The sequence below is a fragment of the Tursiops truncatus genome, chromosome 10 (genome assembly GCF_011762595.2).
Source record: "Tursiops truncatus isolate mTurTru1 chromosome 10, mTurTru1.mat.Y, whole genome shotgun sequence".
Taxonomy (NCBI): domain Eukaryota; kingdom Metazoa; phylum Chordata; class Mammalia; order Artiodactyla; family Delphinidae; genus Tursiops; species Tursiops truncatus.
Window position 1 is genome coordinate 2,831,415 of NC_047043.1, and position 27,187 is coordinate 2,858,601.

Below are 27,187 nucleotides of genomic sequence, written 5' to 3' on the forward strand. Positions count from 1 at the left end.
GGCTGCTGAGCCCAGGACCCAGAGGCGGTTGGGTGTCACGGGAAATGCTTGAGGGAAGTGGTGAGGTTTCCGCGGCGGGCGGGGGAGTGTGAATACAAGGCACCCCCCGGTGGAGCATGGCCATGTGTGGTGTGGGAAGGCCCTCTGGGAAGTGACGCCTGCCCCCCCCCGACCCCGCTCCTCTGAGAGTCCAGCTTACAGCAAGGCCCCTGAACACCCAGCTGGCTGGGGTCCCAGCAGGAGGCTCTCACCTGTTTATTTTGGAGTCGCGTCGGCTTCCACTTCCCCCACCACTGAAGAGCCTGAGATCAGGGAACATCTGTGAAGGGCATTCACCCGACAACTGGTCTCTGGGAGCCTCCTGGGCTGGGTGGCGACCGGCCTGGCATTTGGAGAACGCTCGCTGAGAAGTGGAAACATACGTGTGGGCCCTTTGAGAAGGTACACCCCGTCCTACCCGCTGCTCGGGAGTTTTTAATGATGCAGTGGAGGGTCCAGAGAGGGGGGCACAGTGACGAGAGGTGTGACAGCTGGAAGCGAGCTGGGGGAGCGACCCGCACATTCTGACTCAGACGATCTTTTATGTCTTTAAGCCCTTTCACGGGTGTTGTTCCATGTAGCTCCAGCAGCGATAAGGCCATTACACAGATGTGGAAACAGAGGCTCAGAGACACCATGCAACTCGCACACACCGAGACCGCTGAGAAGTAAATCCAGGTTTTCTGACTCCAAATTCAGTTTTTAACAAAGCTGGACAAATCTTCAGAGAGCAAAGGAAAAACTAGCACTCACTGAAGACATACTGTGTGTCCAGCTCAGCGTTTTTCCTGTTAATGCCTCTCCCAGATCAGCCCAGTGAGTACGAACTGGCCCATTGTACTGAAGGGAAGCACGCACAGCGTTTGATAATGTGACTGGCAGAAAGTGGTAGGAGCTGGGGTTAAAACCCGGTTCTTCCCACCTTTAAAGCCACTTTTCTCTCATCTCTACTACTCTAGTCCTTTTAAATTACCTATGAGAGAGCAGAGACGCAAGGGGTTAAGTGACCCCCTGGCTGGCACAGCGGGTCAGAGGGAGAGCTGAGCCTGGACTCTGACCCATGACCCCGCCCGGCTCTGGGGCCGTGTTATTATCTCATTGTCCCTGCCCTGAAATCAAATTATACCATAATGAGGGACCCAGTTAGTTCTTTACAAGAAGCTCTAACATTGAGCCGAACTGAGTGAGGAAAGAGGTCTGGGACTTCAAAATGCCCCGAAGAATGGTATCAAAGCTTGCGGCCAGGGGTGGATCCGGGGCAGTCCTATATATAGATGCAATTGTGCGCCAGTATCTCCAATAGCTCGTCTGAGCTACCTCGTAAACTCTTTCAAGTCCCGTTTCTCCGCGGGCACCGTACACTGTGTCAGGAAATCTGTGGACCCCGAACAGCTAACGCTATTGATTATCTCATTGTCTGAAGTAGCCGACGGGACTCTATTCAGACAAAGAAAGGAACAATAACCCAACGGCAGCCAACTGAATTGTGGGCACACAGTCCAAGTGGTGGCCGGAGCCCTGGAGAGCCTCTGAGAAGGACAGGGACACAGAGGCTATTCCTAGATCCCCCGGCAGCCCTCACAGCAGTGACAAAAGGAGACACAGATGGAGGAGGGCGTTTTGACAGATGGTCTCTATCCAGGGAGTAGCAGCAGAGATGCTGACGTCAAGAAGAACTGGGGGCTGTGACCCTAGTGATGACTCTATTTCCTGTTCCAGGCTACTTGGCAGGGATTCTGGTACGAGGAACACTTACTCACTGTCAAGACTTACTGGTGTCTACGCGTCACAATTCTTTGAGAATCTGAAGAGACGCGAGCGTCTTACAAGCGGAAGAGGAATTTTTCAGGGACAGTGGGTGGGTCTCAGACGCTCTGAGTGAAGTTCTGCCAGCATCTCTTTGTTGTTGCAAATTTTTATAAAGACTAATTAGTATGCGGGAGGGGGCAGTGGATCTCTGACCCTCTCGAGGGTCAAGGATTGGAAAGAAGGTCTGATCCATGTTACAGTGAGGACGGCGGGGCCCAAGAGACAGCACTAAGGGCCGCTGTGAACGGCTGTGCAGGCTGTACACCGAACAACTCTAGGGGGCGCCATTTACTTCCTAATATCTTTTCACATTTGTGCAGTGTATCATGTGCGAATTGTATGTGATGCCCTGGGTGTCTAGAACCTTATCAGTTCCGAAACAGAAAGATCAGAGAACTGATTCCAGGGAGAACAGGTTGCTGATGCTGGAATCTGCCTTGATCCAGCTATCCTGATGCCCTGGTGTATCTGGAGGAAGATGGCTTCAGGTTTGTTTGAACTTGCAGAACTGGGGCACCAAGCACTGTTACAATTTAGGCCTCAGGCAGTTTTTTGGATGAAACAGCATTCTCTCCCAGTTCTCCAGAGCCAGGGTAAATTAAGAAAGGTTTACCCTGAGGCCAGCAGGAACAGATGGCCAAACAGGAAGCCCTGCCCTCGGGGACAGTAGGAGCTTGGCCCTCTAGCCGCGGCACAGCCGAGCGCACCACACTGTGGCCAGCGGTTTCCCCTAGTTCTGTGAGCTCTGGCCGCCGCAAGGTGGGAGGCAGGGCTGGAGCCTGGCAGCAGCAGAGCCCAGTGAACCCCAGCGATTCCATGGGCGTCACACCCACAAGGACAGTCAGGGAGCCAGGAGCTGTGGCTGTTTAAGTTCCAGGGGCCCATCTGTGAGTGAATCCACAGGACGCTGGGAGCCTCGGACACACTTGCGGAGGGGGGATCTGTGAAGACAGATATGGGCTCTGCAGAGCCGGGCTACAGGGATCCGTGGACGTGGCCTCAGTTGTATCCAGAGGCTGCCAAAGCCCAGGCAGGCTGGCTACGCGGGGAGATTCATTTCACTGCAGAAACGGGGAGCACCCTGATGCTTCATCCTGTATTCCTAGGACTACCGAGGGGAGTGCAGAGGAGGGGCTACACCTCCACAGAAAGACTAAAGCAGCCTGCACTTCCCAGGGGTCAGAGGAAAGCCAGTGATGGAACACGAGAACAGGGTCACGGGCCAGCAGGAATGAAGTCATGGGGCGTCGGTGGAGGCATGGCAGGTGATACTCGAGGTCTTACTCCCCAGACTGTCTTGACCTGGGGCTGGGCTCACGGCTGTCTAGGAAGAGGACTTGAGGGCCTTGTGGAATCTTCCCTGAGCTCCTTCCTCAATGTCTGGCTGGAGCCAAAATCAGGAAGAGAATAAAACCCACCCATTAGGATACGTTGGCCTCGGAAGTCCCCACTCAGCTGACACAACGGTTATCGCGCTGAGTGTGTTGACGTTGTCCAGGCCTCACCAGAACGTCCTGGCAGAGGTGTCTAAATTAATCAAGATTATGGACAACCTTCTATAAGAGGGAACAAAACTGTGGCCTCTTCTGTCCAGAATGATAAGGCCGAGGAGGAAAATCATAGAATTTCATCAGATTCATCCAAAGAAAAGACAGGGCAGTACTGTTTCCGTGCAGCAAGAAGAAAACATACGGATTTACTCCAAGAAGTGGTGCCCTGAATGTCAGGGCGCGTGGGGATGCCCTTCTGCACGTTAGCCGTTAAGGACAGCCGTGTCTTCTCAGAGCCTTGCATGGTGACCTGCTGTCGACAGACAGGCTTTGAACGGGTGGTTGAAAGGGGCGTGCATCTCACCCACTTCAGCGTTTTGTTTTGTTTTCATGGGATTTGGGGGGTTAAGAGCATTTGGAAGAATGCTGGGGAAAAATAAGCTGGGAGGTTTTCTGTGGACTCGAAACTAATCAAACTCTGAAAGTCACATGTGCGATTTAAAAAAATAGCAAACGGTACCCAGAAAGCATCAACCTTATGAAATCTGTGCTTCCCCGGAGCCCCGGGCAGTGAGTCTGAACCAAGAAAGAAAAGCAAGATAGACCAAACTGTGGCTGGTCATAGTTGAGGGTAATACAAACCTCTGGCGCCATTTGCTATGGAGAGAAAGTCTTACATAGTCTAGGAAATATCAGGCTCCCAGCATTATCCACGTACTGCCTAGAAGATTTAATTGGCAATTGATCAGGCTCCGCTCTGATCCATTACGTCTTTTCTTTTGTTGTCTCAAATAATTGGTTCCCAACCCGTGAGACAAAAATCACTGGCAGGGCATCAAACACAGCACACATCATCTGTGGATTTAGTAAATATTTATCACATATTATATGGACCGCCATTTTTCACATCGGTATTAATGGGATTAATAAAACACAAATCTAATAGAAAACGTTACGAAAAGTTATTGACCCTTTTTGTCATGTACTTCTTCAGTCAATGGGACTAAGTAAATATAAATACTATTGTAAGTTTATGTCTTTCAAACTGTGGTCTAAAAACAGCATTTATTATTACGTTCTTTAACTATAAAAAATAATGAATTCTTATCTACCATTTATTGACCAATTTTTATGTGCCTGGCTACGTGTGGACCCCTTCCCATGACGTATCTCATTTAATCCTCATGACAACAAGGTAGGTGTTAGCATAACCCCTATTTTATAGATGGAGAAACTGAGGCTTGAAGAGTTTCTGGAACTTACTTGTGGTCCCACAGGGAACAAGAGGCAGAGACCAGGCCAACCTATACTTTAAGTATAAGGAAACATATCTCTCGTAACCCTTCTGTTCAGACATAGGGGCGAAACGTTTTAGATTTTGTCCCTCTGGTCATTTTTTCCATGCTTTGTTTTTCTCCACTGAAGTGGTTTTATGCAGAGTATTTTGTCTTGTACTGTCACAGTGCCTCTTTATATATCAAATGTTTTTCTGTAATGTCGTGCATGGCTTACCGTATGGTTGAAATTTTAGAAATTTCACCAGTTCCCTATTTTTGGACATTTAGATGATTTCTAAAGTTCATTATTAAATAATGTTGCGTGGGAGACTGTAAAACCTGTCCAGCTAATATTTGCCTCTTATCAAGGAGAATATCAAGGTAAGGAGTCTACTTCTCCAATCTCAGATCTGTGCTGGCCACGAGGCTTGATTTGCCGAGGGGACGTTAGTAAGTGCACACAAGCGGAGACCAGAGGTGTGCTTGCACGCCAGGGTGGCTCCCTGGCTGTCCTTGGGAACCCTAAATGGCCACCACAGGGGGTGGTCTGTTGCTCATCAAGGCTACCTAATACATGTTGCAAAGAATAATCTTGCACATACAAGTTTAAGAGTAGAAGTTCCCACACAGGGTGAGAGATGGAGTAAGGCTTAGGAATGGGATCAGGTTTAGAGATGAAGCAAGGAGAAGGGGCTCAGGGATGGGACAGAGTCACAGATGGGATGAGAGTTTAGGATGGAGGTGGGAGGCTCAAGAATATGTGAGGATGTCTGTGTGCATTTGCTTGGGAATTTTCAAAATCGGAATGTCTCCTGGCTTATAATACTGCACCAAAATGTCATCTACCCGAGAGTGCATACTTCAGCACATACTGACCAGCAACACGTGTTTTTCTCCTCCCTCTTTGCCAGTATGGTAAATGTCACTGACTTCTGCTGGCTTTGATTTTGCACTCTGTGGTTACTGGTGGAGTTGAGTTTGTTTTCACAGAGCTTCTCCGTTGTTTTCTTTTCCCTGTTCATATCCCTGGTCCATTTTACACTGAATGTTTCTCTTATTCTTATTCCTCTTCACACCTTTTGTTACAGATGTTGCAAATATATTCCTAGTTTATAGGCTGCCTTTTAATTATTTTTACAAGGCTTTTAAAAGGTCAACTTGACTGAGATGCAATTTGTTAATAAAATGAAGTCATTTAAAGTGAAAAGTTTGATGAGTTTTGACAAATGTATGTACCTGTGTAACTTCCACCACAGGCAAAATTGAGAACATTTTCATCACCCTTAAAAATTCTTTCATGTTCCTTTCCAGTCAATTTCCATTTCCACCCTGGCCCCAGGCAACCACTGATCTACTTTTTCTATCATTATAGATGAAAATTGTCTAGGATTTTTGATATGCAAAATGTATTTTAAGCTTTTTATTAGTCAAATCTAACCCTCTTTTCCTTTAAATGTGTTGGTTTAAAAGACCTTTCCTACACCTAAGATCACATGAGTGTTTACCTTTATTTGCTTGTACTCATTTTGACATTTAAACTTTAGCTCATCTGGGATTTATTTTAATGTATATGATGAAGCATCTATCATGATTTCCAAAGAGTTTATCAATTATCTAAGATTATCTTTCTTCCTTTTTTTTTTGCCAACTTTATCATGTGTTGAATACTGGCGTACACACACACACACACACACACACACACACACACACGCACACTTGGATCTGTTTCTATTACCTTATTTGATCCTAAATTATTGCAGACTTTTATAATTGCTATGGTTTCATAGTCCTTTTGGGTAACTAAGTATAAGCACTTCCTCCCCCCAATCACTGCTTATAATTCATCTCAACTTTTTCTTGGCAGTTCTTGCCCATCCTTTAGAATCACTTTATCAGATTCTAAAAAAAAAATGCCTGGGAATCATGGTCCTTAATCATTATTTACATTTTTATTGTGATTTACATTTTCACTTCCTTAAGTCTCATTTGTCCAGGTAGGTTGCAGACTTCCTAAGGACAATAGCCATGTCTTACTTTACCTCCTGACACCTCCACTGTGCCTGATATACAGAAAATGCCCAATACGTGTGTGCTGACAGAGCAACCACTCCCCAGAAACCTCCAACGCCAGAGCTTTTTAGAAATGTGTTTTTAGACTACTTACCAAAAGGGGAAAATAATAGTGGATACGGTACAGCTGATTTTGAGATGTATTTTCAAAAAAACTCAAATGAAATAGTTTGAAATATCAACATTTAAATGGTTCTATACAAAATAAATTAATAGATGAAATTTGAAATTAATGCCAAAAAACTATCCAAAGCCTTTTTTGTACTTCACTTTTACTGTCATGTTGAACATTAAAGTCTAAGTAAGCCATTACTCGGACTTTGCATTGTTTTGCTGTGAGTGTGTGTGTGTGTGTGTGTGTGTGTGTGTGTGTGTATGTGATGAAACCTAGTAAGATTGACTTCTCTTACAAGAATGTCTCCACATACAAATTTTTAAAATATAAAACCTTAAGAAAGGTGAACTAAATCTATATGACTGATTCACAGTCCTGACTTTCCAACCTTGGCGGTGTCCGTTTGCAGAGAAATCTACAATATTATGGCTGAAAGTGTCCTCGAGAGCCAATTCCTCCATTTAACTGACAAGGAAACTGAGACCACTGAAGAGTAAATGGCAGAACTGGGACTGGGATCAACTCCGCTCACTCCCGCCTGAGTGGTATTTCCATTACATTAGCCTGTGACATTGCAAATGTCTTGACCTTTTCTTAAAACCAAACGAAAGTTGCTTTGTTAGAAGCATGCCTTGTAAAATTTCAGCCCTTGTTTTGGGGGAGAGGGTTCATGAAATCAAACAAACTACTAGCAAAGGCCCGAAAACTCTAAGAAGATGAATTTTTGCTAAAAGATGCTCTTTAAAATGACCAACATCTCTTTCAAAACAAAATGGCAGCCCAATAAAGCTACTGAAGATTATATACAACAGGCATAAAAGTGAACAGAGGGAGAAGGAGAGAAAATGCGGCACTGATACCAAAGGAGAGTCACTTTCACCAACAAACAGTGTAATGGCAAAATCCATCAGGCTACCGAGGAGCTGCACAGAATGAAAGCGAGGCAGCCAGAGGCACTCAGAGCGGGACTGATGGAGAAAAGGGAGAATGAAACATACTTTGAGCAACTCTGTATCTCAGAGGATTTCACACTCGATTTCAACTACGGGGACGAAGCGCCGTGGGACGAGGAGTTTCCTAGATTCTGCAGCAGACAGCTTTACAACCTAGCGAGTAAATAAATAATCTAACCTGGGGAGAAACACCCCCCAGTCGGAGGCTGTGCAGCCTGACCGTCATCTAACCAGAGACCATGCCTTGCCCTGAGCCAGGTAACAGTGGCTACAGAAGACGGATGACAGGCAGGGGACCCACAGCTCCTTCCCTATAGTGCGATAAGGCAGGAGTTCACAGATCCAGGCACTGCACCTCAAGCAAAAGGGAAATATTTATGTTCACTTTTAGAAAAATAAACACCAAGAAGAGCACAGAATAGAGAGATGCGCCCTCTTTGTAAGGATGAAATTCTAGGACGTTCCAGAACCATGGGTACACTGTTTCCTAACACTCACACAGCTGTCAATAAAGTGAAGCTTAGCTCAGCTTGATATCTTCTTTTTGCAGATGGGGGTAAAAGAGTTTTTTCTCCAACTAGGGACAAAATAACAAATAGGGCGGTTGTTCTCTGGAAGCCAGGTTTCTCTGGAATGCCTGAATCATTTAGCTTGAAACAACACAACGAATGGTTTTTGAAAGAAGCAAGGCTGAGTTTAAAGAAAAAAAAAAAAAAGAATGATTCTACCTCACACCATATGCAAAATCAGTTCCAGCGTGGATTGTAGATGCAAATGTGAAAGCGTAAGAAAGACAATAACGCTCTAGAAAATAACATAGGAAAATACCTTCATGACTTTTGAGATAGACACGTATTTCTCAGACAGAACACACGGAAAGCACTGATCTTAAAGGAAAAACTGACAGTCTTGACTGTGTTACAATTAAGAACTTCTGATCAACAAATTCACTACTAGGGGAGAGAGTGAAAAAGCAAGCCACAGAGTGGGAGAAGATATTTGTAATACATATACTCAGTGAAAGGCTTGTGCCCAGAATATATAAAGAATTCCTACAAATCAATAAGAAAAAAAAATAAGCCAACTTTTAAACAGGAGGTCAAAGTCTTGAATAGGTGTCACACCAAAGAAGATAACCAAATGGTCAATAAGCATATGAAAAGGTGTTCGGCCTTACTGTTCATCAGGGAAATGCAAAGTAAAACTCCAGTGAGATTCCACTACACACCCACCAGAATGGATAACATTAAAAAGACAAACTATTTCAACAGTTGGCGAAGATGTAAAGTAATTAGACCTCTAATACACTGCTGGTGAGAATGTAAACTGGTACAACCACTTTGGAAAATTCTATGATAACACCTACTAAATTTGAACACACGAAAACCCCACCAGTCAGCAATTCTACTCTTGGGTTTCCATCACAAATGTGCACCAAAAGGCGTAACCAACAATCCTCCTAGAGGCATTCATTGAGCTAATAAGGAATATCATTCATTATAGTTCCAAACTGAAAACCAACCAGGTATCCATCCACAAAAGAATGGATGAAAAGTGCTATATTCATACAATGGAATACTACGCAGCAATGAAAAGGAACAAACGACTATTAGCACAGCATGGAGGAGTCTCTCAAACATGACTCTGAACAAAAGAAACCAGACACAAAGGAGTACATACTATATAATTCCGTTTAGACAAAGTTCCAAAACAGGCACACTTACTTCTAGGGTGACAGAAGGCAGTTGGTGGTTGGTTACCTTTTGGACGTGGGTGGGTGGTGACTGGGAGAGGCGTTTGGAGGCCTTCTTGGGCACTGATGACATTCTGTTTCCTGATCTGGGCTGGATTACACGGGAACGTCCACTCTGTGGAAACCCATGGAGCTGTGCGTTTAGGCTTTGTGCACTTTCCTGCAGCAGTAGTTGTACCTCAACCAAAAGTTTATCTAAAATTATCTGCACAACATGAATGTGTGTGTGTATACACACATTCCTGAACTATACACTTAAAAATGGTCAATTATGTGTTACGTGTATTTTACTACAATTAAACATTTTTTAAATGAATTTTTACTAAAAGAAGGACCCAACCCTGCTGACACCTTATCATTGGACTTCTGGCCTCCAGAACTGTGAAAGAATAAATTCCTATAATTTAGAGCCAAATAGAATGGAAGAAAATAAAATGTAGCCAGCCTCCTTTCCTCTACACAATGGAATAGTGTTCCATATTTAGCTCCACTGAGTTTCCATATCAGTATTTTTTTAAAGCTCAACTTAGTTTCTTATATTGGGAATAGCTGTTCGCCCAAATAAATGTTTTCAAATACAAAATTTATCTCAATTTAAATAAGGGAGTCTCATCCACGCGCTACGGCTAGTAGAAACAGTACGCACAGCCCTGGGCCTCGCCAGCCTCTGGGATGAGGTCGAGCACACAGGCCTCGAAATTGAAGGGTGCTCCCCACGTGGCAGCCCGAGGCCCAGAGGACAGAGTGTGGAGGCAGAGGCGCCCACAGAGGCCCAACCCCCACCCCCCCACGCCAGCGGTTGTTTTCCTCATTCGTCTCCGCAGCGTGGGGCTGAACCGGTGCCAGTGCTGACCTCAGCTGCGGTCCCCATGGACCACGTCCAGATTGCACAGAGGGCCTGGACCAGATCACAGCTCGGCCAGGACATGGTCCCGGCTCTGCCGCTGACCTCACAGCACATTCTTCAGAGCACTGCTCACTGTTTGCAGGAAACCTAACAGGAAACACATGTAGCTGTGCTGGTCAGACACCCATCCACTCACTTATTCATCCAACAAAGGTTGTCCGAGCATCTGTACGTTTGAGGCACTTTGCTTAGTTTTCTACAGCAGAAAGAAGCCTAGGCTCCACGGAGACGATCTTGTTAGACGTGTCAAAGGCTTACCTCGTGGGAAAACCTAGGGCCTGGATGCCCCCAGGAAGGACTGGAGGGACACAGACAAGAAGCAGGTTTCTGCACCTTTCCTTCTGACGTCCCACACCCCTCCCAATCCCTGCCTACAGTCTGCTTCCAGAGCCCTCGTTCCGGCACGGGGAGCAGGTGAGGGTGCAGAGCCCAGCAGGCTCCACTTCAGCCTTCCCGTGGACCACTGGTGGGCGCGGTAAACCTGTCCTCTGACGTAGGGTCATGGACACCCTTGGGATTAGCTCCATGTTAAGTCATTTTCCAAACCAGCTCTCTTCTGGGAAAGAAGCTATAGCCGTCATGGTTCAGGTGTTTGTCAAACACGTTTCTTCCACTCACCGGTCCTCCTTCGGAGCAGAATCCTGCTTTTGTTGAGATTTCTATCCTCCTCGATGCACGGTTCAGGGGAGACTCCAGCCACAGCTTGGACCCTGACCCGAGGAGAGATCCTGAGAGGTATGAGCCCACTGTGGCTTTCCCTCTCCCTTTGCCAATGGCTGCTTCAGGCTGGGTTTGTCAGGCTGGTTAGTCTGAGACCCAGGGCATCTGAGGGGCTTCTGGGACGATTTGCTCTCTCGTGCAGAGATTGTTTGTGGACCGATGATGCCCGGCCTGCTCTGGCCTGGGCAGAAGGAACCTGGCCCATTCTGACACCGTAGCCACTCAATTCATCGCCTCTGGAGACCCACTCTGAGCCCCTTACGATGGAGGGAATACATTTCCTTATTATTGAAGCCTATTTGAGACAGGGTTTTTCCATTCGTCACAGACTAAGGAATCCTGATTGATAAAGAAACTCTGAGCAGAGTCAGAAATCCCCTTGCAATTGTTTAGTGAAACGCCGTCAGGTCAGAAGGGAGGCCCAGGGTCCACAAAATCTGCTCTGGGCCCTCGGTCCCCTAGTTTTCCTGCTGGCACATTGGCATGTAACACATCTGTTTAGAAAGGACCACACAACACACACACACACACACACACACACACACACACACACACACACACACACACACACACACACACACACACACACACACACACACACACACACACACACACACACACACACACACACACACACACACACAGTGGACCTGGATTTGACTGCTCATTGCTGGAATTACTTCCTGTTTGTGAATTCTCTTCTGCTCAAGAAGCAGCCTTCTCAACCTGCTGCCTCTCCCTTCAAGCCTCTTTGAAAGAAAATTGAAACAATCTCAGCAGCTGTCGGAGGCTGAACGCGAGCCCCATCCCGCCTCCTGCTTTGGGGTCTTGCCCTGTCCTGCTCCTCCCAGGGGGCCTGCCCTCTGGGTGCTCAGACTTAGGCTGCAAACACCGCCTCTCAGCCACAGCCCCTGGTGTTTTGCGAGCAGTGGGGACGTGCCCCAAGGACGTGCTGCCGCAAGTGGTTGAAGACGGGCCCCTCTGACGATCCCAGGCGCCTTAGCCTTTAAAATGCCCGTTAGCACCGACCCGAGGCCGAGCCCATCCCACGCACCCCCCGACCCTGCACCACGTGTGCTGCGTCCTGGTCCCCGGGCAGCCTGAGGGCAGCCGCGGGGCTGCACACCCCTTCGTCTGCTCGTTGCACGGGGGTCGGGGCAGGTGGGGGAAAGGAGACCCCCGGGCAGCCCCAGACCTTCACTTCGCTCTAGTCTCCACGAGGGGGAGGAACGTCATTTCTGCCCCGTGAGAAGCGTCTCCTTGGAAGAGACGGCTGACGTTGACCGTCACCTTCTCCCCCCAGCCGCCTCCCTCCTCCGCCTTCCCCGACCAGTGCGGCCGCCCTCGGATCCCTTTTGTGCCTTCTCGTCCCGCCTCAGTATCTTCAGTCTTCGCTCGTGTTCAAAACCGGACACTGTACATCACTAAGAGTCTGACTAACGCCCGGGGTAACAGCATTACTTCCAAGCTATGGCGTGATATGTTTCTTTTGGTATTTTTCAGGATTCAGCTGGCCCGTGGACAATGGGGCCCGATTAAGACCCTCTGCAGCTGCGGGAACACAGTCAGGAAGGGGCTGGTCCTGGGCCCCGGGGCTCTGAAGAAGCTCCTCGACGCGGAGCTTCCAGAACAGCCTGCCGAGAAAGGCGTGGTCCACACAGCCCCTGCTCCTGGAGGAGCCCTGAAGGGCCGTGCAGTGTCCCTTCAGGGTAACGCTGGGGTCACCCAAGGGCCCCCCAGGCCTGCCCGCAGCCCCCTTCAGGCACCACCACAGCCCCGGGGCGGGCCCATCCTCGGAGCAGGCTGTGTGCAACCAGGAACTTCTGGGCCTGGCCTGTGCCGTCCCGTTGGCCCGCCATGCCGCCTCCCCCCGCCTCGCCCCTCGAAGCACCGTTCAAAGGCTCCTTTCCCTAAGTGTCCGTGTCCTCTCTGGTTGCAATTCCAGGGCACGCGGCTGCAGGCTGCTGCTCCGATACCCAGCCCCGGCTGGGATCCAGCAGGGGTCTCCAGGACCATCCTTCCCCCCCAACGACTGTGCCACTTGCCTCAGTGGAGGGCAGGGGGGACTTCCATCTACAGAGTGCCTGTCACTTGCTGGGCATCACGTAGGTTGTTTTATAAAAGAAGAGCATGTTGTTCCCGGGTCTACTTCACGAGGCTGGCATTGTCACCCCATTTCACAGACGAGATTTGCCAAATAAAGCCAGAGAGCTAGAATCAGGGATTAAACTCAAGTCCCGCTCTTGCGGTGACTGTGTTATTGTCTGTTAACCTTTGGCATTACCACCGGGTACAGGGCCTTGCACATAAATAACTCCCAATAAACGCGTGATCCTGGAGTGTTGAGAGAAAGCCAACTGGGCGTCTGAAGTACTGTAGTCACTGGCACAACTTTCTGGAGGGGTATTTACACTTTAAACTGCGGAGGATTAAGAGAAACAGGTGAAGGACTCTCTGGACTTGGTAGAAAGCGGAGCAGCTTCCCGCCGCGGCTCCTGCCCTCTTTCCTACCAGCTGCTCAGAAGGGACACGGTGAGTATTTCCCCTTTACCCTCGCAGGAGCCGGGGGGTGGGGGGAGCCCCCGTGGGTCCCCCGGGACACCTCGCTCTGCTCGTCGTCACCGGTGTATTCTGGGCTCTCGTCACACAGGACAAGAATCTCTGCAGCTCGGACGGCTGTCCATCCAGCCCTCCGGCCTCAGCACCAAAGGCCACCGCCTATACAGCTGCTGCGACGCCAGCAAGGACACCTGCCGACTGTCCCCTCCTGTCTACACCCTGCTTCTCTGTGTCGTCTGGTGGCCGGAAGCCAAGAGCCCTCTCCCCACATCGGTCAGCTCTGGGGTTCCTCCTCCGTCACACCGGGAACGGGCACAGCCCCCGGGTTTGGCCCAAGCACGCCGGCCCCTGCTGAGCCAGGAAACGCCGCCGGGCTCCCCTGAGGGCTCCAGCACCCACCGGTGAGCATCCCCACCGCGGACGGTCCTCACCGCACGTAAATGTCCTCGGAGCTGCTCTGCGGAGAGCAGGGCCCGCCTCTCCAACATCCCGCGTTCACGCCCTCATCAGCCACGGCGTCTCTGCGTTCGCCACCAATTCCACGAGCAGCAATTCTGGTCTCGTCCACAGACATTTAGTTAAGGCTCCACATTCCAGAACTTCTGCTGAGTCACAGCTGGGAGCCTGCCATACGGGTGTCTGTTCAGTTCTCTCAATCTGCTTCCCTGAGTTTGGCTTCCCCTGCCCTGGCCATCTGACCTTGACCTGACTGATCTCAGAGGCGACGGTGGGAGCCCCGCAGGAGGCGAGGCTTCCGGGGAGGGCAGCAGCTGGGCTTCAGAAGAGCTGCTCGGCCTGCGGGGACAGGTTTCCCTGAATGCGAGTCTCTGTCCCTCCTGGCACCACCGTGGCGGCCCGGAGGGCATGCCTGGCCCCAAGGCCCCGCACAGCGGGAGGCAGGACAGGTTGCCGTGAGCATCCTGGAAGCCCAGTGGCTGGCATGTGGCCCTGGAGCTCGGCTCCCAGCCCTGCCACTCTCTCACTGGGGACTCCCTTCCGGGTTTGGAGATCTGTGAGCAAAATGAGAAGACACATAATTCTGTTCTTCTGTCCCTCTTTATGTAAGCATTCTTTTTCTTGGGTTCTTTTCTTGGGGGGCAGCAGGGAGCAAACCAAAGTTAAACGGAAAGAGAGCCAAAAGCAGCAACACCCAGGGCTGAATTGTAGGCCTGAAAAATACAAAGTTAAAAGTATGTGCAGCCATCTCTGTGATGCTGTGTGATTTTGAGTAACTTATTCAACTTCTCTGGACCTAAGACTGCTCATAAGATCCAACAGTGCTGTCGTCAGGAATATCTCGTGTGTGTGTGTGTGTGTGTGTGTGTGTGTGCGCACGCGCGCGTATGTTCCTTGATGTATGTGGTTTTCTGAGCCCACTTACACTTACGATGCGAAGAGCCCTCAAGGCACTAGGTGATGCTGTTATACGTGCTGTGGGCAGTACTGTGGTATTGCACTCAAGGAGCCAAGGTTGCTATTATTTTCTGTTTTTCCAGAAAGCTAAGGGGAAACACAGAGCTCTATTGTTGGGGGAGCCTCCTCCTTTTCTGGCGGGGCAAATCCTCCGGGCGCGCACGCAGACGAACGGCAACAAGTCCCTGGCTTTGCCTGTGGAGATACCAGCGCCCTTTGGAAAAACTCCCAAAGTTGTTTTTCTCACTCTGTTCTCCCTCATGAGGGGAGAAGAGGTGGCTGGATTTCGTTACTCAACAATTAACAGAAATGAGGCAAATGAGAGAGCCTTCAAAAAAGAACACTCCTGGGCTTCCCTGGTGGCGCAGCGGTTGAGAGTCCGCCTGCCGATGCAGGGGACACGGGTTCGTGCCCCGGTCCGGGAAGATCCCACATGCCGCGGAGCAGCTGGGCCCGTGAGCCATGGCCGCTGAGCCTGCGCGTCCGGAGCCTGTGCTCCGCAACGGGAGAGGCCACAGCAGTGAGAGGCCCGCGTACCGCAAAAAAAAAAAAAAAAGGATACTCCTGCTTTCCAGGGAGAAACATTATTTGGGACATCACACTGCATTCGCCATTTGACTATCTACTTTCCATTTTAATTCACGTCCCACAGGTGGGAAGGAGCCCAGGCAGGTGTCTAGCTGGAGGAGGAAGCGGAAAGGTTAGAATGCAGATCACAGATCCGACGCCGAGTAGCGCTACTACCACGCGCCAGCAGGCAGGGCGGCGACATGGTGAACACACGTCTTGCCAAGAAGTGCCACGTGCGGTGCGGTGATTATCTTGTCCTTGTCTGGCCGGCATGTTTTCAGCTGAGGAGGCGGGTGAGGAGGGAGCCCGGGAATTTCTCCTCACTCCCCTTTCACGGAGATTCCCACGCCCTCCCGTTTGAGAAGAGTTGTGCTTTTGGAGGATATTCTCCTAAAGACAGCCCAGGGCACGTTCATGCTATTAATGGATCAGAGATAGAAAATGAAATTCTGCCGTTTCCCGCCCAATCAAGTTGTTCCCCGGGCCGGAACCCCAGCCCAGGTGATGCGATCTTAGCACCCATTCGCAAGGCTCACCAGTCTTCATGATTTTTTACATTTAATGAAAAGATATCCTTTAAGCTGACAGGCAACGTTAAGTCACTGGTAGCCAGCGGACGCCGCAGGTCACGGATAATTGATATCCAGCGATAATCCCCAAACCTCATTTGCATCAGTAATTCCAAAGCCCCCCCTACTCTTACTGGAGCTGCTAATCATGCAGCCCCCTTGCCTGGTTTGCACCCCCCTGCTCCTGCCTCAGCTCACCTCCCCGCGGAAGCGCTAAGTACTCAGCCCCGCTGGCACACCGCCAACCGAGGGAGGAGCTGCTATTTCCCACAGCAGAAAATAACTGAGCCGCTACGTGCACGTGCCCCATTTCACATACAGCTAACACCCCACAATCCAAGCCTTAAAACCTGCAAATTAGTGCATGAGGAGTACTACGAACAGAGGTGTGTTACAGTGTTTTGCTTCATAAACAGACTCACTATGAGACTCTTTAGGCCAATGGGTATTAATTTCTACAGGTTCTCAGACTCTTTCGAGAAATTAAAGAACACTATGGATCCCTAACCCCCAAAATTGTATTCACACATATACACATAAAATTTCACTTACAATATTGTGGGTTTCACAGAACTGAGCAGCTTGTAAGTACAACACACTACATGAGGGCTAATGTGAGGAATAAACAGACGTGTGGAAGCAACCTAAGTGTCCATCGACAGATGGATAAATAAAGAAGAGGTGGGACATATACACAGTGGAATATTACTCAGCCATAAAAAAGAATGAAATAATGCCATTTGCTGCAACACGGATGGACTTGGAGGGCATTATGCTCAGTGAAATGTCAGAGAAAGACAAATACTGTGTGATCTCATATATAAGTGGAATCTAAAAAATACAACAAACTAGTGAATATAACAAAAAAGCAGCAGACCCACAGATATAGAGAACAAACTGGTGGTCACCAGTGGGGAGGGGGGAAGGAGCAATATAGGGGTGGGTGTTTAAGAGGTACAAACTATTGGGTGTAAGACAGACTCAAGGATGTATTGTACAACACGGGGAATGGAGCCAATATTTTGTAATAACTGTAAATGGAAAGTAAGATTTAAAAATTGTATTAAAAATTTAAAAAGAAGAGCAAATAGATGTGATTTTTTTCTTCTATTAGCTTACAGTCTATAAGAAAGAGGAATGTACCATATAAGACTGGCTGTGTTAAGGGCTGTAATGAAAGTGCACCAATAAAACATATACACAATTTAATTACGTGTGTTTTATCAGGTAGAATGGACAGGTATTAGTCAAATCTGTTTGGGTTACTTTAAAGACTACACTCTGACATCCTTATAAAAATTACTGCAAAATAAATATCTATTGTTAATATCTGAAATCTATTGGGAACCTCTGCATAGGTACACGAGAGAGCAGAGTAGGGATCAATTATTTCTGACCAGAGCAGGGCTGTCAAGAATGACATCACAGAGAAGGCGACATTCAAACGGAGCCCTGAGTGTAATATGAAAAGAACTTCAGTAGGTGGAAGGACATAACATTAACGTGTTAGGAATCGCGGCCAATGGAAGGTGAACCAGCAACAGATATTCTACCTCTCTGGAATTGAAAGTCATTGGCATTTAGCAAAATTTAGAAGCACGTCAAATGCATAGGTGATAGGTCTATCTGAAAGCCATTTTCTCCTGCCTTTCCTCATATCCTCATAGTTTCACTAAAGGAATGTGTTCCCTCCACAAAAAGAGTCTCACAAACTCCATCTGAAATGTTTTGTTGGTGCTCCAGGCCCTGGGCACGGGTGGCCTCTCCCTATGGCAGGAAATTGAAATGGAGTGCCACGTCGATATAAATGCACACGGGGAGATTGCCAGATGGGACCCCAGCCCAGGGAGAGAGGCTGTGGTGTACCAACGGAAACTGCAGTTTTAGGGGTCGATGGTTCCTAGGTCAGGATGGCCGCAATGGAGAATTTCACTTTGCAAAAGCTGATACTAGGCAAATTCAGCCTTTATAGTGCTTTGCACTGAAGCGCCTTGCAAACACGACCTCTTGAATAAATGAAAACTACATCCGTAAGGAATCCCCAAAGTAAAACTCCTTACCTTCCCTTAACAAGGGAAACTGGAGTTAACTGGCCATCTGTCTCTTTTTAAATCAAATTTTATTATGACTCTTTAGGCCAGGTGTTTTAAAAAGTTAGATCTGTTTTAAATTAGAACTGCTTTTGTTTCAAATAAAATCTAATAGAAGACTCCTGTAAAGTGGGGAGCGGCTCTGGTTAAAGCAGGGCTGGGGCGGGAAGGGGAAGCTTTCCTCCAACAAGTGGGCCATGGGCCAGCAGCATCGGTGTCACCTGGGGGCTTGTGACAACTGCAGCATCTCACATCCCGCCCCAGACCTGCTGCACCAGAATCTGCATTTTGACAAGATCCCAGGTGATTCAAATGCACATGAACGTTGAAAAGCTCTGCTCTAAGGAATCTCCAGCCTTGTGCGATGTTTACCAATAGAAAAGAAGAACTAGAAGTTGAGGTTTTCCTCATTTTGAGATGGAAATAAATTACAGGTGACATTATTTTCTCCGGCAGTTTATGAAGCAGGGAGAGACCCCATGATCGATCATCCCTGCCGAAGATGCAGGCAGACCAAGGCACTGGACCCCCCTGAGGCCCGGCTGAACTTTCCGGGAGTCCCGGCATCTTGCCTCTGGTACTTCAGCTCTGCTGCTGGTCTCCGCCTTGGGGGTCCCATCCTCCCCACTGAGATCACTGAGCCCATTTCAGAAACAGCAATCTCCTCCTTACCCCCTCCCAGCCCAAAGAGGGCACACACTACAGTCCCTTTAAAGATGCTGGCATCCCAGCACCAGTGTATTTTTTTTGAGTCGTCCTGGGGACATAGTTAGAAGGGGTGAGCAGGTTAGTACGTTTACTCCAACAGTCCCATCTCCCTGGGTTCGTATGCCTCTTTTAACCATATCTAAGAATTTCTGGCATCTCCACTTAACTTCATGCAAGCTACCTACATTTCAGTCAACCAAACAGGCAAACAGAATCATCCCCAGCTACTCAAGAATAAAAAATCTCCAACAAATGTACCCATATTGATAAATTTCATCCAAAAATCATCGCAGAGGAACTGTGATCCTGAGGTCCCTAGAACTAAAATAGTTCTAGGCAACCCACCAAGATCCTACTTGATTTGTATAAAAGCAAAGAAACAAACAAGCCAACAGAACTTCTTAGCCCGGTGACTGGCGGTCATCAGACCGATCCTGAGGGCCCAGGTCACTGTTACGGAGTCACAGCCACTCCCCCGCCCCAGGGTCAGTTCAGAGACACAGAATGAGGGGATGCGGCATCTTTGAAGCAAGATGCTGCAGGAACAGCACAAACGCACAAGATTCATCTGCCCTCCGGCCGTCATGAAGTTAACTGCCCTGTCCTTGGATCCTGGCTCGAAGATCACGTGAATGCCTGGGGCCTGGGAAAGCCTCTGAGGTTTACCAGGTAGAGGGGACCCTTATGAAGTTTACCTGATAGAAAAGGTTTCAGATCAGACTGTCCCCTGTGAACTCAATGAGAAGTCATGTGTGGCTACTGTCCTAGTTCCCGAACTGCACATTCAGAGTAGACATGCTTGGGAATCCCCACGTTGCCTTCCTGACCTGCGGAGTGAGGGTTATTACAGGGCGAAGTCCCAAGTGGAAGCCTATGCAAACACCCCTCCCAGCTAAATAATCAGTCAAGGGCAGTATGTCATCCAAGAGGAAATTTCAGAGAAGATTTTACCAGTTGAAAGATGCAGGAGCAAGGTCCTATCACACCCTCTTCTGACTCACCCGTGGCCTGTGTAGAAGATGGGCGTATGGACTGTTGTAAATCAACTGAGTGGGGAAGCTAACTGCACGTATGCTCCTCCAGGTATAGACTACTGACTGGAGAAAATCAGTTTAACTGCCAGAGGGGACTTCCCTGGAGGTCCAGTGGTTACGACTCTGAGCTCCCAATGCAGGGACCCGGGTTCGATCCCTGGTCAGGAAACTAAGACCACACGGTGCAGCCAAAAATAAATTATACACACATACACACACACACACACACACACACACACACACACACACACATATATTCTGCTAGAACATGTGTGTATATATACATATATACACATATATTCTAGCAGACTAAGTGTATATATACACATATATATACACACGTATATATACAAAAAATTGTGTATAAATATATATATATACACATATATTCTAGCATCTATCTATCTATCTATATATATATATATATATCTGCTGGAACCTCGTGTACAGCTATTGATCCAGAAAACACTCCTTCTTCTTCTCCCATAAGCAGAGAACACCAAACACATTTTTATTTCACCTGGCAAGGATGGCAGTACACTCCAACAGTCCCATCTCCCTGGGTTTGTATGTCTCTTTTAACCATATCTAAGAATTTCTGGCATCTTTACTTAATTTCATGCAAGGTACCTACATTTCAGTCAACCGAACAGGCAAACAGACTCACGCCCAGCTATTCAAGAATAAAAAAAATCTCCAACAAGTGTACCCATATTGATAAATTTCACCCCAAAATCATTGCAGAGGATTGCCTTACTCACGACGACATCGGTTCCAGGCCTCCGTGTCAGGTTTAGTCTGCAGAACATTTCACCCTGATCCATTACACTGATGATATAATGCTGATAGGACAAGTGAGCAGGAAAGAGCAGCTTTGTCACTTACTAGGACCTAACACCTCACGTGTCTGTGATAGAACACGGTGCTGGATGGAGCCTGCACAAGAGCTGCCGGAGGATAGCAGCACAGGTGCCCAGGGTTTGGCATAAATCCACGTCTGTCTCTTTGAGGTGCAGCTTTCGGCTTGCTACTACCTTTAACGTCTGAATGTACATGAAACTTCAGGTGCACAACACGAGGTTGTTATTCTGACCTGCCAATCCACCAGTCACTCATGTCCCAAAGCACTCCGTCGTCAGTAGCAGTGAAATGTCCAAACTGACCTGAGCAAGTGCTGAAAGCGTAAGTGATTTGCATTCACAAGTGGCTTCTACGTCCACGGCATCTGTTCCTGCAGCATCACCACCTCTCTTTCGAGCTACACCTGTGGCCTCGAGTGATGTTTCACAGGACCAGACAGACGGGGAAGAAAATAATTCTACCTTAGTCTGCAGACGGTTCTGCGTGATATGTGGATTCTACTCAGAGGGGGACCACTACAGCATTTCATCCCCAGCTAGAAGTGGCCCTGGAGCACAGTAGGAAAAGACGTTGTCTCGAGTGCAGAATTCCGGGGGGTACATCTGATCGTCCACTTAACCTGGAAGGAAAATCGGCTGCATGGATGGGTATACACTGATGGGCAAGCAGTGACTGAATGCTGAGCCAGATGGTCAAGGACGTGGACAGCTCAAAACAAGAGAATTACTGGCAAGGATGTCTGGGAAAAATACTTGTGGACGAGTCTCAGAAGGGTCGAGAGCATGGAGACTCTGTGAGTCACGTGACAGTCACCAAAACGTAGAGAGCGTGGCCTGGTCTGTGGACACCATTCAGTCTCGTCCTCTAGTCACCCACTCTTGGGAGGAGTAGCCAGTCACCTGGCGACAGGCTGGTAAGGTCGAACCCCTCTCATCATGGAAGAGGCACTGTTTCTTCCTCGTGAAGTAGATACGTTCGAGACCTGGATCTGCTTCTCCAGCCTTTCTCTGCTTCTTCCAAAGACACCGTCAGTGGGCTCGTTGAATTGTTTCATCTGATATTTCACTCAACATTGCCTCTGACTGAGGAATTTCATTTCATACCAAAAGAAGGGCTGATGGCTTTGCCCACGGGGTCGCTGGTCTTACCATGTTTCTTATCACTCAAGAAGCAGCCAGTCCTAATGGAGAATGGAGAACGGGGGATGGCCTGCGGACGACTCACAGTGCCGGCGAGAGAGCGCCCTTTGTGAGGCTGCACTGCTGCCCCAAGGAAAGCAGGACGTGCCCTGAACCAGTGGCCAATGGAGCTAGAAAACAGCAAGTAGGACAGCAAATCTCACTATCGCTCCTAAGGACCATTTACAGCCAGACCTCAGACCACTCATGCATAAAGGTTTCCATCCCCTCTACAGCAAAGCGCTGCAGACAGCTGAGGGTCTGGTCGAAGGCAAAAGAAACACAACGGGAAGTAGAGGGAAGGAATTTATGCCTACCAGCTATGGCCTCTGGCCCACTATAAAGACTAATATTGTAATAACCACTCCGGCATTTTACCCCTCTCTCTGTTAGGGATGTACTTACGCACACTAACCAACTCTCCTTTTCTCCCTCATTCTTTCCTCTGCTATTTTACATAGAGTACAGTCACACCTCAGAGATACTGGGGGTTTGGTTCCAGACCATCACAATAAAGAGAATATTCCAATAAAGCGAGTCACACCAATTTTTCGGTTTCCCAGTGCATATAAAAATTACGTTTACACTATAGTAAAGTAAGTGTACAGCAGCATGATGTCTAAAAAACCAACGTACATACCTTAATTTAAAAACGCTTTATTGCTAAAAACCGCCAACCGTCTTCCGAGTCTTCAGTGAGTGGTGATCTTTTTGCAACAGTAACATCAAAGATCACTGATCACAGGTCACCATAGCAAATATAATAATAATCAAAAAGTTTGAAATATTTAGAGAATTACCAAAACGTGACACAGACATGAAGTGAGTAAATGCTCTGGGAAAATGGCACTGACAGACTTGTTCTGTGTGGGGTAGCCACACACCTCCAATTTGTAAAACACTCAGCATCTGTGAAGTGCAGTAAAGCAAAGTACAATAAAACGAGGTCTGCCTGTAAATTGCTGGCTGTTAACTGTGTATTTTGATGTTGGGTTTCAGGAAATCAGAACAGGATTGGAACCGAACTGGAGGAGGAGAGAGCATCCCCGGGTGCGGAAGGCCCTTGGGAGGGGAGTCGGGGTCTCCTGTTTTGAGGAAAGGATGTGCACGTTGGTACGTGAATAGTTACGTTATGTCAGGGAAGCGTGTTACTACTGTTGTTGGTGAGAAGCTCAACCACAGATGGAACGTACGTGTGGATGTTGAGGAGCTCGAGGGATGGACCACTGTGCCCAGGTGCCGTGGGCCGGCTCTCCCAGTATCATTCTGGCCCCTGGTGGCCAGCCAGCCCATCCTGCCAAGGCCAGAGAGGTAAAGCTGCATTTCCCAGATTGTCTCGCCACGAGGACCTGCCAACTGGGAGAAGCAGGAAGAGAGGCAGGTGTGAAGCATGCACTTGGGCCATGGATCCTAGCAGCGCCGGCACCCGCAGCCCGTCTGGGCTGCTCCCTTCTCGGCTGCGGAGTCAGCGTTCGGCTCCTGTGCCGTCTGCAGCCCCAGGGGCAAAGCGCCCGTCACGGCAGAAGCTATAAGTACGAGGCTGGGGCTCCCTCAGAGAGAGCCCAGCAGCTGTGTGAACATCTAAGCCCCGGTACCAAACCCCTTTCTGCCCCGGCCGGCTAGAGAGGCTTCTGTCCTCCACCATGAGCCCTGGCTGACGCTCCAGGAGGGGCCAGTGTTGCCCGTAGACGCTCCAGAAACATAAAAACTGATGTCCATTCATTTGGGCACTATGGACTATTTATGGACACTGACAACGAGAAATGAAAGGAACATGCCAATTGTATAAGCCTATTATGTAAAGGGCCTTTTCAGAAAGCTTCAGAAAATACATCGGTCTAGTAAGTCATCATGACCCTTCGCCTCTGAAGACAATTGTGTGTTGGGGCTCCTGGCGCACATTGTACTTGTATTTAACACTGTGCAATCGCTACAAAGACAAATGTGCCCTGGCAGCAGAGGCAGCCCGCCCAGTGCTTTGGGCGCTAGGGCAGGTAGCCTGGGTTCAAACAGTGGGCCGACTGCTTGCCAGCCATGAGCCGTTAAGTGAGTTGCTTACCCTCCCTGGGCTTTATTTTCTTCTGCTGTAAATTGGGGATAATTATAGTCCCTGCATCACAGGGGTGCTGTGAAGGTGCATTGAACTCATGCACGTAAAATGCTTGGAACGGTGTCTGGGGCCTAGTAAACTGTGCACATCTTTGCTGTTATTATTATTACTATTTAATGTTAACATGTTGGCTTCTGGACTTGCCGGTAAAAGGAAGATGCAAAAAATATGAGGACAGAAATAAAGACATACTACACTGTGCTGGACACAAATAATATCTTTAGGTGTCAAATGTCCCCTAGACACAGCTCCCTGTGGGAGCACCTGACGGCACGTCGCCAGCCCCAAGGCCGGTGTGCAGGAGGAATCCCACTACACGTCCGCAAGAGGCCACGGCAGCCAGGAAGCACTCTGCCCAGGGATCGGGGAAGGCAATGCCATTGCCACCGCGACCTACTCACTGTGAGTGGCAGCGCCCCGCCCGGGGCCGAGGATCTACCTCTATTGAGCAACCCTCTCAGCTGGAAACAGGAAGCGCTTCCCGACCACCCCGAGGGATGTGGCCAGGCCGGGTGCTATCGCGGGTGTGAACATCGTCTGCCAGGCTTGAAAGGACACGGGCGGGTACGACGCCCCCGATGCCCACGGCCATCAGCGCTGGCCCACGTGTGCATGGCCCAGTGCAGTGGCCACCAGCTTCGTGTAGCTGCTGAGCCCTTGCACTGCGGCCGTTGTGACCGAGGCACTGGTTTTTGTATTTTCTTTCTTTTCAGTTGGTTTGGATTTAAAGAGCCACACGTGGCTCCCAAAAGTCGAGGGCTGTGTCCGTCGTCTTCCCCGCTGAGACCAGAGCTCAGCGACCTGGCCATCGCCCAATAAATAATGCGGCCAGTAAATGAATGTCCAGGTGACAAGTGCGGCTGCCGTCGTCCCGTGTCCGTGAGGAGTTACGGTGGTGTTCTTAGTGCCGCCCCGAGCAGAGGAACTTCTCACCACAAGGTGGCAAGGATGGGAGAGGGCAGCGGGGCAGACGCTGGGTCTACACCAGCAGATCCCGTCTGCTCAGGCCTGCAGGTGAGAAGCTGCAGGGGTCACTGCAAGGTCGCAGGTAGGACCTGGCCCGGTGTCAGTGCTCTGCCTGAGCCCACCGGATCCATCTGAAGCCAAAGGCAGCTCTTCTGGACAGACTGACCTCGGACTTCTCCGCTTCCCCGCCCTGCAGCAGGCAGAGAGCTAGAAGGGCCTAAGAGGCCACAGGTGTCCCCAGCTGTGGAACGAAGGCTGCAGATGAACACAGGCCCAGCCCCCCTGCTGTGGGTTGGGAGACTCTGAGCTATAACCCAGGCTCCAGGGTCCCCTGCAGGGCCGGGCTGAAGCCGCCTGAGTGGACTCTGCCTGCACGCGCATACTTCCCGTCTTCCTCCCCTTCCTGGTCCCGCTGCTGCCCCCGACCCCTTACCGCTCTCCCGAGAGCACGTCCTTGGTAATCGCTGCACATAAATCCTCCTCCAGAGATCTGCTCCAGGGAACCTTCCCTAAAAGGACACCTTGCTAACCAAACTCAGAAGAGGCCGGATAATTGGTGAGATCACCAGTTTGCTAACATCGTCTCCAAGCAGCCTCTGTTGGGGTGTAGCACTCGCCGCTGGGACGTGCTCTCAAGCTGAACCAGGCGAGAGTCCACGTGCCACTGGATGAACCCGAATCAGAGCAGAGCGTGGGAGGATTTTCAACGATGTTCCCGTCTCCTCCCGGGAGCCGGGCGGTCCACCAGTCATCCTGAGAGGAACACGGTCCTGGAGAGATGGTATTGGAACAGCCTCCTCTCCCTAGGCAGAGGTGCAGGGACCCATTCTTTGGCTCCCTTCAGGGTACCCAGAAGACCCTGTCCCCCTGCCCCCACTTTGATTTGGACAACACAGCAGTAGCTCAGGCTGTGACCACACACTTGGGCTGTAACATGGTCATTTATTTCTCAGTCTCAGCAGACCAGGCATGTTCTCTTGAGGCTACGCCCTGGCCGCTGTGTTAGTCAGGATTCCCTGGAGAAATCGGACTAACAGGGCGTGTAGACAGAGAGACAGATTTATCTTAAGGAATCGGTCCATGCAGCTCTGGGGGCTGGCGAGTGTCAAATCTGGAGGGCAGGCAGCAGACTGGAGGCCCAGGGAAGGGTTGTTGTGTAGCTGGAATCTGAAAGCCTCTGGAGACAATTTCCTCTTCTTTGAGGGACCTCAGTCTTCTTCTCTTAAGGCCTTCACCTGATTGGATGAGGCCCGCCCACATTAGGGAGGGTAATCTGCTTCACTCAGAGTCTACTGATGTAAATGTTAATCTCATCTGAAAAATGATACCTTCATGGCAACATCTAGACTGTTGTTTGACCCAAACCTAGATGCCATGGCCTGGCCAAACTGACACATAAGATTAATCATCACAACCACCTTGACTGAACGGTTTTCTGCACTTAAGACGACCTCTGTCCTCCCTTATGGACATGGGACAACTTGCTAGTGTTCCCAGCAACAAGCCACCACTCCATGTGGCTGATCTCACTCATCTTACGTTGGCTCTTGTTGACTTCAGCTTTCTGACCCGAATCCCAAGTTTTCCTGGCTATGCCTTCTTTGGGACATGTGTCTACCACACGGACTACACTGAACAGGGGACAGAAGAGTGTAGAGGTTAAGAGACTGGGACCCTGAATCAGACATGTCTTTGAATCCCAGTTCTGCCCTTTACACACTGTGCGATTTGAAACAGGTCACTTAGCCTCTCTGAGCCTTTCCAAGCAGTAAAACAGAGCAAGTATAGCATCTTAAGGACGTTGTAACAAGTCAATGGAAGCTTCCATGCTACAAATACTCATTGCCCACCGACTGCAAGCCAGGCACTGCAGCAGGCCCGGCCGTAGCGGTGGCAAATAAAGAACAGAGGTCTGAGTCAGGGGACCTTCAGTCAAGAGTGGAGCTTACATGTAAAACACTTGTCACAGTCCCAGACACATGGTCAAGAGTAGCTG

General features: G+C 49.2%; 1 long non-coding RNA gene across 1 annotated transcript in view; it reads right to left on the reverse strand.

Moving 5' to 3' along the window:
- Positions 1–213: 213 nt before the first annotated feature.
- Positions 214–27,187, reverse strand: part of LOC141279626 (uncharacterized) — a 58,764-nt gene continuing 31,790 nt past the window's right edge. Inside the window, exon 3 of the long non-coding RNA XR_012334208.1 lies at positions 214–403. This is a non-coding gene — a long non-coding RNA (uncharacterized lncRNA). The remainder of the gene's footprint in view (positions 404–27,187) is intronic.